The sequence below is a fragment of the Myzus persicae genome, unplaced genomic scaffold (assembly GCF_001856785.1).
Source record: "Myzus persicae strain clone G006 unplaced genomic scaffold, MPER_G0061.0, whole genome shotgun sequence".
Lineage (NCBI taxonomy): Eukaryota > Metazoa > Arthropoda > Insecta > Hemiptera > Aphididae > Myzus > Myzus persicae.
The window spans coordinates 315,700-328,342 of NW_019101341.1; positions in this window are offsets into that span (position 1 = coordinate 315,700).

Sequence of the window (12,643 nt, forward strand, 5' to 3'; positions counted from 1 at the left end):
CCTATAATATTATTGAAATAAATTAAGCCAACGTCTGTTGACCTCTTTGTAATAGCTGAAGTACTATTATCAATTTATTATACAAATTAATAATGATTTTGGGAATAGCACCTTGTGTGCTGAAACATTTTATAATTATTATAAATAAAAAAAAATAATGATTTAATATAAACAAATACTTATTCACAATTAGTGAAACACAATATATTCAAGTATATAATATATACATAAATTACGCATAATAGCTAGTAGATACCTATTAGGTATACATAAATATTTTTTTTGATAATATGTATAAATAGCTAAGAACGGCCAGAATGCTATGTGATAAACACAAGAATTTCCACAAAAATGACGAGTGAGGTTCTAGGTATATAGTTTATTAATTTAGTGTCCATAGTATAATATTATATATGTGGCCTGTGCCTATAATATAATATAACATCATCCATTGTCTAATTTCAAAAAAATTAAGTACCTATAGCTGTATTTATTGTACTTACTGATAATGCCATATGGTATGTGTCAGTCTATTTTTAGTCTGTTTGATATAAAAAAAAAATAGATCTATCATAAAAATGTTTGTTATCGATCAAACAAGTATTGTAGCAGAAATTACAAATTTGGAAAGTATACTGAAATATGAACGTTTCAATGGTAGTGCTCTGTAATCACTTTAATTTTTTAAGACATCATTTCAATCCGAAATCCACCTTAAATATTTAGTGATAAGTCGTAAGTCCGAAGTCATCTGATGTTTTAAGTTTTAAACGAATAATGTTATTATTCTGTGCGCTTAATTATGATATCTAGAGACTTGATTGTTCTGTTCTAAATGAAATATTCACTTTTGTAATGTTCGCTGCATACGCTAGATAGTGACTAGTGTCCGATCAAAACGTGTATGTTTTGAACATATTTTACTGTTTTCCTGCTAAATAGACATATTTTTTTTGTCAACGCACTCGTAGATATAAGTACACAATAATGATGTTGAAAATCTGTTTGAATTCGCTGTCTTGTTTTCTTTAGATTCTTCTAACAACATTTAATGAATTTGGACTTTCGCCTATTTAAATTTGACTTTTAAAAAGTAATCATTTACAAATATTCAATAATCGCATATCACACTTCTTAATTTATTATAATACATTATAAATGTATAAATAAATTAAAGACGTAAGTAAGATCCAAAGTAAACATGATAATATTATTGAGACGTTCAAATTGATCAATATAAAAATTCCATTGATCGATATTATGTAATGAAAATTGATGAATTTAGATTTTATTAGCCATAATAATAATATTATTTAGCAAAAATATTGCCTATACAGAACTCCTTACAAACGGAACACTTTTAATCCTCAGTGTAAATATGTAGCCATGAAGGAATATTGTTCAATGTTCGTTCATATAATGTTCCTGTTAATATGTTTGGTTGAGAAATTAATTATGTAATTTCTATATTTGAGTCTGTATTCAACACGATTTAATATTTACATCACCAATGTCGTCAAAATTAAAAAAATATAGTTAAGGATTTAGTTTGACTGGAACGAATCGATTAAATGTAATTTAGATTTCATATTACATTTTTAAAACCCTCTTTCGGATATAAAAGTAATCATTATAATATATATATATATACATACAAAAATAACTGACTAGTAAGTACTATGTGGTGAACCAACAAAAACGTAGTTTCCTCATTAAGACGCACAAACACTCAATCGCATGATATCCCACAGTATCATTTTCATTTAATAGAAAAAAAGCAATCCTAAGAGCTTTCTTTATTTTTTATTTTTTTTTATTTCTCTAATTCACCCTTTCGATTTGGTCTGATCACGTAACATGGCGTTTATTACGTTTTCATTAAATTTTTTTTGAATTTTAGTCGTTCACTGAGAACCACTAACATCACACCCACGCCTCGTTTTAAATTAAAATGTACACAAAAAAAAAAAACATCTTACGTCCAATGATTTTTTTTAAATACCTAAGGTTTAAATATTTTTTTAACCTACTTTAAACGGAATCAATCGTTTGCCTTGCCTCGTTATTCGTGCCGACACAAGTGGCGGTGTACTACACATATTATATAATATTGGTTATAATAATAATATAAGCATGTCGTTTAATATAATATAATAATGGCAAGTGAATAATGCGCGTACCGAATACGGTGGCAAGGTCGTTTTGTTTGGCAGCTACCAACTTTTTTCTTTATTTGTCGCCCAACAATGTTGTCCAACCTCATGTGGTTTTTGGGTAACCGAATTTCGGCAAGTGAAGACAAAATAACGATCGGGATAATGATGTCACATTCTTGGGATCGAATTGAATACCAAATATTTTGTAGCGCCGAGATGTTGTGAAACAGAACAATGTACACAAGAGTAACATCCCTTGAAAACTGTTTTTTAGTTGTAAAGAATAAGTCGGATGTTTTTCGAGTATCTAAAAATTGAATGAAACATAAATCACCAGTATTTTTTTCTTAATAATGTAATGCCTTAAATGCATTCTGCATAACGCACATTCTAATGTTCGATCATATAATAGAAAAAATTCAGTTGGAAATTGTAAACTTACACTATACAATGTTAAATTTCAATGCTTATAATTATATTGAATAACAATATGTTTCAACTGTTTTAGACTTAAAGTACATTTTTACAAAATAATCAATCTTTATCATAATATTTTAAAATTTATTAATATAGTTATCCGTTAGTTTCGATTTAGACAATTTAAATAAATTAAACCAAATGTCCAAATGGATAATATATATTTTATGTTCTAAACTTCTAAACAAAAACTATTTTGTGGTAGTATACTAGTTACAATATGCAGTATTATGCACTTATTTTAATGATTGTTAAAAATTAAAATCTTAAGTCAAACTGGTCAATTGACAATATTTATTTTTACAGTTTACAATTTATATTATTGGACACACAATTTCTTTTTAACAGACTATTATTTTTTATGTTGTATCATTTTTTATAAATAATATACTTCATTAGATATTGAATGATATACCTACCTACTATATATGTGCACAATGTACAATATAGTGTTTATATAACTTTTTGTATCAACTTAATACTTTTAATTTAATTGATTTTTTTATTGATATTAACCTAATGAATAACAAGTTACTTTCAATCAAATCCAAGTTACATATTTTTTTATAAATATTATTTATTTATTTAAGAGTAAAAAACCGTAAGTGTGTGCAAGCACTCGCGTATAAAGTGCAATTTAATTTCATAATTTTTAGTGATATCTATCTAGCTTTTCTGTAAATGAACAATATCGTAGGAAGGATTTGCATGAACTAATACGATTTTAAGTTGAAGTTCGTGATATAAGGAATAATTCATTTGTTTGATTCTTTTTATTTATTTTATTTACTCTTATTTCATTAGAGATAAATTTTAGACATTATTTTATTAAAAGTTTCAAGTTAAAATCAAATTACCATTGGAACTATTTGATGTTGTACCTGTAAGCGTATTAAAAATATATTAATATAATAATATATTATTATAACCTGCAATCGTTTTAATATTTATAATTATTATTATGTACACATAATTATTAAATGATTGTTATAAATTAAATTAACTTTCAGCAGATTTATATTAAAACGATACTCAGTCTACTAACCCACACTAATTATTAGGTAGATAAATAGATAAAACATAATAATTATAATAATTATTAAATAATAATCGGATTTATATGATTTATATTTTATTTATATTTTTTGTTGTCATGGAACTTTTGTGTCATGAACATAATTTCGTTACAAATTGATCAAATTGTTCAGCGTTATACCATCCACGTAAAGAAATTTTATTTCAATATAACAAAATGATTATTGATGATACATCAACCATTCTATTTTTCATGGTAAAGTTAAATACTTAAATTTGCTTCTTATATTGTAGTAGAAATAATTATTTAAATTATTTAGTAAAAAAAAAGTAAATAAAAATCTGTCTGCTCCCTAAAAAGAAGTAAGACACTATAACATATGCTTTCAGTTATGCAGTTTACTGTTTGCTGGAAGTACCTACTGTAAATAAAATATGATCCACTTTATTTTTTTACCTCGGTTAGGTGATTTATTCGTCTAGTACCTCAATGATAATTTATTACATAAATGTTCAACTAATAAAAATTTAACTCTTTATTGGGAATGGTTTTTGTATAAATTTAGATTTTAGGGTGCATATAGTTTATTTTTCACAACAATAAACAATAATATTTTTTTGCAACATATATTATCAATCACAATAAATCCTACCATAATTAATAAAAATTATAAGTGCTCAAAGGTGGGTAAGTTAATAAAAATAATTAACTCAAGTTGGGTAAAGAAAATATAGGAAAAAATACTAACTAAACTCAGGTTAAAAATAGTTAATCTACTTTTTTAAATTAGTATGTGGATCACATTAAAAGTGGCTGCGTTCTTTTTTAATCTCCTATACATTACAATACACCAATAAACAATTTTATTGAATTGTTATCATAATGCAAGTACATATGTAGAGAATATACCTGTTTTACTTTATATGATATTTCAACTTCAACTATATAGGTACACATCTCAATTAATAATTTAATAAATATATTATTTTTTTTACATCGAATGTCAATTTAAGGTCATTTAATATTATGCCTATTTAATCTACTAAAATATTTATCTATATACAAAATAATTAATCAAGAAAAAAAATCAGAAATGTTTGCATTATTCTAGTGGGTAGTATACCTATTGGAATATTTTTATTTTTAAAGTAAAATTTACGGATAAAATAATATTAAACTTAACGGATTAATTTTAACCAACTGAAAAAAGCTGAGTAACGTCAACTAATAATTAAACTAGTTAAGTTCATAATAGGATTATAATATGAAGTTACTATAGTTGAGTTAAAAAGTTAAAAGAAATTAACTTTTTAACTACCAGCTAGTTAATGACCACCTTATTGTAAGCAGGTTCATATATTAATTTGACAAGTTTTTCATACGCTAATATAACATTTTATACTAATCTTTATTGTTATAATACACTAGGATTTGTTTTTCCGATAACACTATGGGTTATCTTCAGAACTATATACACAACCAATTATTATGTACGATTCACTATAATAATGCTAGACGCTTATAATTATACACATATTAACACAAACGCTTTCTATATTTTGATTGTATTGAAATACGTCGTCTATATTAAATATTATTCCATACATTCAATAATGATAATTATGTCTTATAATGCAATAAAAAATTATCGTTTGGTACGTTTGCTTTTAAAACTGTATGTACGATGTAAAATATGAATATAGATACTATAGCATTTTTGTATAATGGTTGAGATATTGTAATAGTTGTTGTTAATGATTATTCTGTATTAAAAAAAAAAAATACAATAGAAGTACAAACACCGTTTTATATTAAAAACAAAATAATTATTTAATTCCAAAATTCAAAATGCAATAAACTTGTTTTTTTTTTTTTTAAATTATATGATGGTTTTCTGCTGGTGTATGCACATAATTTTTGTTAAGAATAATATTTTAGCTTTATAACTTGTATCCTTGAAAACTATGTTTCACCCTTTTCAAACTTAACTTGTTGTGAAACTATAATATAATAGCATATATTTGACAACGTTGTAAACTGTATACACTTTTCATATGCTAATATATTTGAATATCACTCATATATTACTATGCCAGGCTTCTAGGTTATAGTAAGCTATTGTGAGTTCTTTACGTAAATCTAATAAATATACGAGATAAATATTAACAATACCATCTGATGTCTATACGTGTAATTTAATAGATCTATATAATATAATCACTATGAGAATATTATATAATACATAAAAAAATTAAAAACAAAAGTACTACCTATAAACTTGCAATATTAGTTATAAACGTGTTTTAAAATAAACTGTATGCTTTATTTTCTCCATAAATGACGTAGAAGTAATCAATTAAAATGTACTTACCTAAATTTGAAAAACATAATATTATATATTTGTAATAATTCAACACGTGGACTGAACTATATATAACGATGTTTTATCACCAGCGGTTGTACGCGAAAAATAAAACATTTTGATTATCATCATTCGTCACCGCATTAATCGGTTTCATAATCTAATTTATTATATTATAGGTGTGATATATATAATTACTTTTAATTCTAGAACAGTTTTTATTCTCCAGGATTGTATTCGAGGCCTCTTTCTCGTTCAAAGTAGTACGTAATCATCTAGATCATATTCACATTATAAATCGACACGTGATATTATGTGCGGCTGCGTTTCACACGAGGCTTGTACCCGCCTATATACAGTTGTGTCATAAGCTATAATACAACATAACAAATAGGTACCTTTAATAATAAAATATATAGGTCACTTAATGTTATTATTATTATTATTGTCGTTGTCGTCATTGTCACCCGCAGGAGCACAGTTCCGGTGTGCCGGAAGATGGAATAGACGTGTGTCTGTCGTCTGCCATCGCGGCTCCTTGTGGGGTCCGCTCACGTTCTCCTCCTCGGCGGGGCACCCGACCCGAGTTGTACGCGACACGTTCTCCGCTCGACGTCGACAACGACCGTTTTCTACGCACATTACGCATTACAGTCCGTTTTCCGCGTCGCACAGGATAATCGGACCTCGCCGTCGCCACTGAAACACCGGCCGCAGTATCGTCGCGGTTCAATAGACTCGCGAGAACACTTTATGTATAGATATATTTTATGTTTGTAATCAAATATTATATCGGTTAAGGCATCCGCTATGGTAGAGATGACTCTGATGACTCGTATCCGATGCAAGACGCGTCTGTGTAAGTCGTGTATGATCGTGGTCTATTGTGGTGGACGAACGACGCAACCACTCGGGGCTACCGTATAAAAACCAACGACGAGACTCGATAATAACATATTACCTACTATATGCGAGCTAATATTGTACAATAACGATGCCGGAAGTGCCGTGTTATAATTGAATGTGCCGCAACAACAATAATTCATAACGACATTATTAGGTATTGTGTGTTTACTTTTCTGGGGGCAATCGAGAAACGCTTTCCGAATATCAGCTCTCTTGAGTGCGTACCTATGTGGTAAAATATTTCTGAATATTATATTTATCCCTCCTCAGAGTTTACTATGTTTGGACACATATTATAATGCGTATTACCCATCCGAACCGTTAGAAAGTACCTAAATTCGATTAAATACAATCGAAGTTTGGCCGGAAACGAGCAATCACGGTTCCTATACATTTTATAAGCACGTTTATTTTTTATGTTTTTAACGTTATCTTGGAATAACAAAAAATTTAAGTCTTTTTTTTAAAAAAAACTATTAAGTTCCTATAAATTGATTTTTGTAAAAAAAAATTATTTCAAGGAAATTCCGTTTTGAATCGATTTTCAGATGTGATGATTTATAATTGATTTCAGTTTATCACAATATACAAGCTATTTCCCATTTCAATTTTCTTCATTTTTTTAACGATAGCTTATCTTTTGAATATATTATGTTAAATCTAAATACAAATGTTAGTTTATTATATTTTTAAGACGAATGATAAAATAAACGAATTCTAATACTATTTTTGATTCGCGACCAGTGTCCATACACAAGATTATTTTATAATAAAATGTTTGAATATTATTCTTTTTTTAAAATTTTTTTATATTTTGTATTCAATAAAGTTTTACTGACGTGCGTCATCTAAAATTATTGCTATAAGTACATTTTTTTAACATATGAAAATAGATAACAGCAGCGTTTTAAATTATTTACAAATCATTAGAAAATTAAAATTAAAATTAAAATTAAATAAATATAAATACAGTAGATCGTGAGGACGTTCACGCTTGAGTCGGCGTACAGCAGGTGGGTCACTTAATCTATAAAATTTAGCACTGTGTGCAGAATTTATGTGGTCGAAGAAGTTGATTGTTAATTTTTTAATGCACTCAGTTATTGTGGGTAGCTGGAAGTCTTTGTAAAGTACATCATTACATACAAACCACGGGGCATTAGAAATGGTTTTCAGAACTTTTGATTGGAAAACTTGTATTTTTTTTTTATGTGGGTTTTTGCACAATTTCCCCACACAAGGACTGCTTATAGAAGTAGCGGTCGAAGGATTTTCTTATATAGCATAAAAGAACATCTCCAGCTTAATGCAGTTTGTCGGTTGATCAATGGGTACTTTTAACATTTGGTAGCCTTGTTGTAGTTAAATATTATTCTAAATAGTTAAATTTCTTTGACACTGTATTTTAATATTCGATTTCCTGCAACAAACACATTTAAATACAATACGCAGTATGTGCCTGCATTATATTAATAATTAATTATTATAAACAAATAGTGGCCTGGTTGGCCTCAGCCATCAACAAGTTCTGATGTCAAGCATCGGCAGTTGTCACTAGTTCCTGGATGGATGACCACACGGGTTTTTAGTAACGAATCCTCGACCCACATACACGTGTTCCTCAACTAACCATAGACTCCCACAAAAATGCTAATTACCATATAGTTGTCGATGCTTAAGAACAAATAAAAAAAAAAATTTATAAACACTACCAATACAACAAGAAATCAAATATTGAAAAAAAATTAAAATATAGTTTCTTGTCTTTAATGTAGTGATTTTTTAAGATATTTTTTGCCCTATTAAATATACAATGGGAAGTTGTAGACATGTCTTGTGTTTGTGTATAGTTGTAGCATAATCAGGGCAATCACAATAATTAAGTGAATCACAGTAATTATAAAATGATGGTTAACTACTATTTATTGGACTACACATAAAAATGTGTTATACGTTGTTTGATGTGTCATACTTGTAAATCGATTAATACATAATGCATAATGTACAGAATTTGATGTTAAATTAATAAATAATCATATACACACGCACGCAGCCCATAAAATGAAGATTACATTTAACAATTATAAATAGTGTCTCAATAAAAATTAATAAACATTAAATCATAATGAGATTACAAAATTATTTATTTTTTCACTTACAGATTTTTAATTTAGTCCACATAACGACCAAACTCTAATTACTATTTTAAAATTAAAAAATAATTACACATGTGAACACATTAAACAAGATGTGCATGATATGCCATAATAACAAATATGACGAATAAAATAACGACGTAGGCATATTGTTACAATCTTTAGATAACCGCGGTTACAATACTTTTGATACGTTTATTAATACCTATAATATAATAATACTTCCGTCAAAAATTAAAATGTTTAGTTATAAATTAAGTTACTTAACTATTATCATCTACATAGATATCTGTTGTGTTATTTTAACGATTAGGTATTAATATTAATATATAAACCTAATATCATATAAATATTCAATAATATTAATAACCACGTTCAACATAATAATTATTTGTGTAAATAAAATCGTTAAGATGGTTTTTTACCTTTTAATGTAAGCCTCACGAATGTGTGGATTGAGTAAAAGTGTAAAATAATTTATTGTGTAGCCAAAAATATAAAAATTAAAGTGTGTTGTATTTTGTACGTACATGTCAATATGCCATGTATTTATAATATGTATAATTTAATGAACTGCACTCTTTAATTTTCGTCGAATTTAAATAGAAGCAAGAGCATAAATTGTCAGTCATATAATTTTAAGTAAAAAACCAATTCGTTTCACCCTCATGTTAATATAAATGACGGCCACAAAACTCCCCTCGTTGGACTCTAATGGGGATTTAAAAGGGTGTCTTTAGTAGTTGTTTGGTAGAAGATCTCATTCTTGAAACTGACCCATTTTTTTGACTCTTATTCTGCCACACCGTATTCATGTCCTCTGGGTGCGACTTAATATACGTTGACCATCGAACCAGTTAACGCCAACTTGTGAATCAAAAACGAATTTACATAGTTTTCACGTGGTCATGTACAATACATATTATGTACAAAAACATTCAAAATTGCTTATTTAATTCGTCATTTACGAACAAATTTTCGAATGGCACAATAATCATACTATACAAATAGTTATAACTTACAACTATAGAACCCTACCTAACTCATAAGTTATAAGCAACTGTATCTGCGTTTACGATAAAGCCAAGGGCCAAGAGTCTTAGTATTTCATACCGATATAATATTTTGCGTACGTATGGTTCTCTATTTTATAAGCTATAATAATATCATGTAAGAGAATATATTTTACTTACAGATTAAAAGACGCTGAGTCATTTCAACAAATTTATATAAATACCGTTAATAAAAGAATATAATATTTTTAATGATAGTACGTATGAAACCATTAAAAATTATTGTTCCAACAGCTGTTCCCAGTTTCTGATTCTCCATATCCAGTATCCACTGATATTGAAGACCAATTTATTACTATTACATCATAATATTATATAATATTAATTATAATTATGTTGTAATAAAATAAAAACAAATCGGACATACAACGATTGTTTTAAAAATAGAATATTGAACAATTATTATTAAAAACATAATAGTATGACACTAAAAAGTCGTTGGTAAATAAATATTTTAATATAACAAACAAATAGCTGTAATAACTTTAAACGCAATAGATTAGTTTTAATTTTATGATTGTTCATTATATTTTTTTTCTTTCAAGCTGAAATTCGGATTTATTGCCACATGCTATAAATAGTAGCAATCATGGTATTAAGTAATTAGCACAATACCTACACATGCATAATTAATTACATTATAAATATTATAGATTAGTTTAAAATTATAAGACTTATCTATCTTAGTTATAGCAATACGTACTGTTTCATTATATTATTACATTATATAGGTACTCAGATATATTTATTTATAATATGCATTTTTTGTCGTAAAAGATATTTTGATTTATTACAAAAACTTCATTAAATAGATAATACATTATTGTAGGCGATTTAAAAAAATAATTCTATTAAGTGAATGAGCCGATGACAATAATTTATAGGTAATGGGTGATATTTATGGTCAACAAAAAAAGTTGATCCTCTGGTGGAGTGAACTATATACTATTATATTATATATTCTTAAAATCTGGCTGTAATTCATTATTATTCCTCATTCATTTAATTCCTAACAAAATGTAAGTATTACTATTTTTCCACTGCACTGTACCTATAACACACACCGCAATGATTCTTTAATCTTCCTCGCAGAGGAAAAATATCTATAGTAGTATAGGTACATTAGACATTTTTTTACTTTATTTTATTATGTTTATAAATAATTTAGAATTTATTTTACACATTTTTCCTTGTAGAATTTGTAATTGTTGATTGCACTGATCGCCTTAATGAACAATGCTTAAACATTTTGTCACTGATGCCACACCATTTACAATTTAATGCGAACGCTTTTAACACATTGACATTGCAGATCATAAATTATTCAATTAGCGACCACGGTCTTATACAGAGTTGATGTTTTACAACTTTAAAGATTAAACCTTAATTAGTGGTAGAAAATAATTTGAAATAACTAATAATAATGTGTAATAAACAGTTCTGAGCGAATTAGATGATGGGATCAGCATATAAATGCTCAATGTAAATATCTACGTTATATTTCTAAGGGTGGCTTAAGTGTTTTTAAAATTGAATATGAAATGGTTTCAATTAACCTAAATATTTTGAAATCATATTATTATATACGAAAAATAATAATTTACTCAATGGTGAAATATGTCAATTTTTAACGATTACTATTTATCGAGTTGTAGCATTGTAGGTAATAAGTAAAATCAATTCAAGAAAAATCGTTACCATTCTACCATTGTAAGTAAAAAAAAAAAAGAGGAAATAAAATCGACTTTGTCTAAAATTGGTGTTAATAATAATATCCGAAATATAATCCGGTATTACCACTGTTTTTAGTATACCTATTTCTTAATTATAAGGATTATAATCATAGGTACAGGGTACTGTGGATTTCTTGTTTTTGATCACTTCAAAGTAAGTATCAACTATGTAAAATGTTCTACCAATCTAAATGTTGCAGATTTGAGCAATTTCTCTGCTTCATAACGGCCTTGTACAACGAAAAAAAAACACACATCAAAGTAAAACTAACTCCGGGGCCCGGAGTCAAATAATAGTATGCGGACTGCGGAGGTATACATATACCTGTTTTATAATAGTTTTATATGTTTTCGAGAGACGAGCGGACATCGTCTCCTCGCAATAAGTCACTGTCTCGATAAGGTAATACTTATATAATATATACATACACCTAATAATAGTAACAATAATAAATGTATTCGGTGGTGGGTGGTGGGTGGGTGGGTCGGTACGAGAAAAGTGGCGTATTTAAAGCGCATTATCTTTGGTGCGGAGAGACGTGCGGCCGACGACGGGGTCATCACCTGAACAGCACAATAATACATATATATGTATATAGTATATAACGACCAGTGCGGGTTGACCAGGGTGTGTGTGTGTGTGTGTGTGTGTGAGGTGAGCAGAAAAAAAGTCCGACTAAGCAGCCGTGAAACGCGTTAATGTCCGTGCATTCCGTGTTCATGGTAAACGATTTGATCGATGGC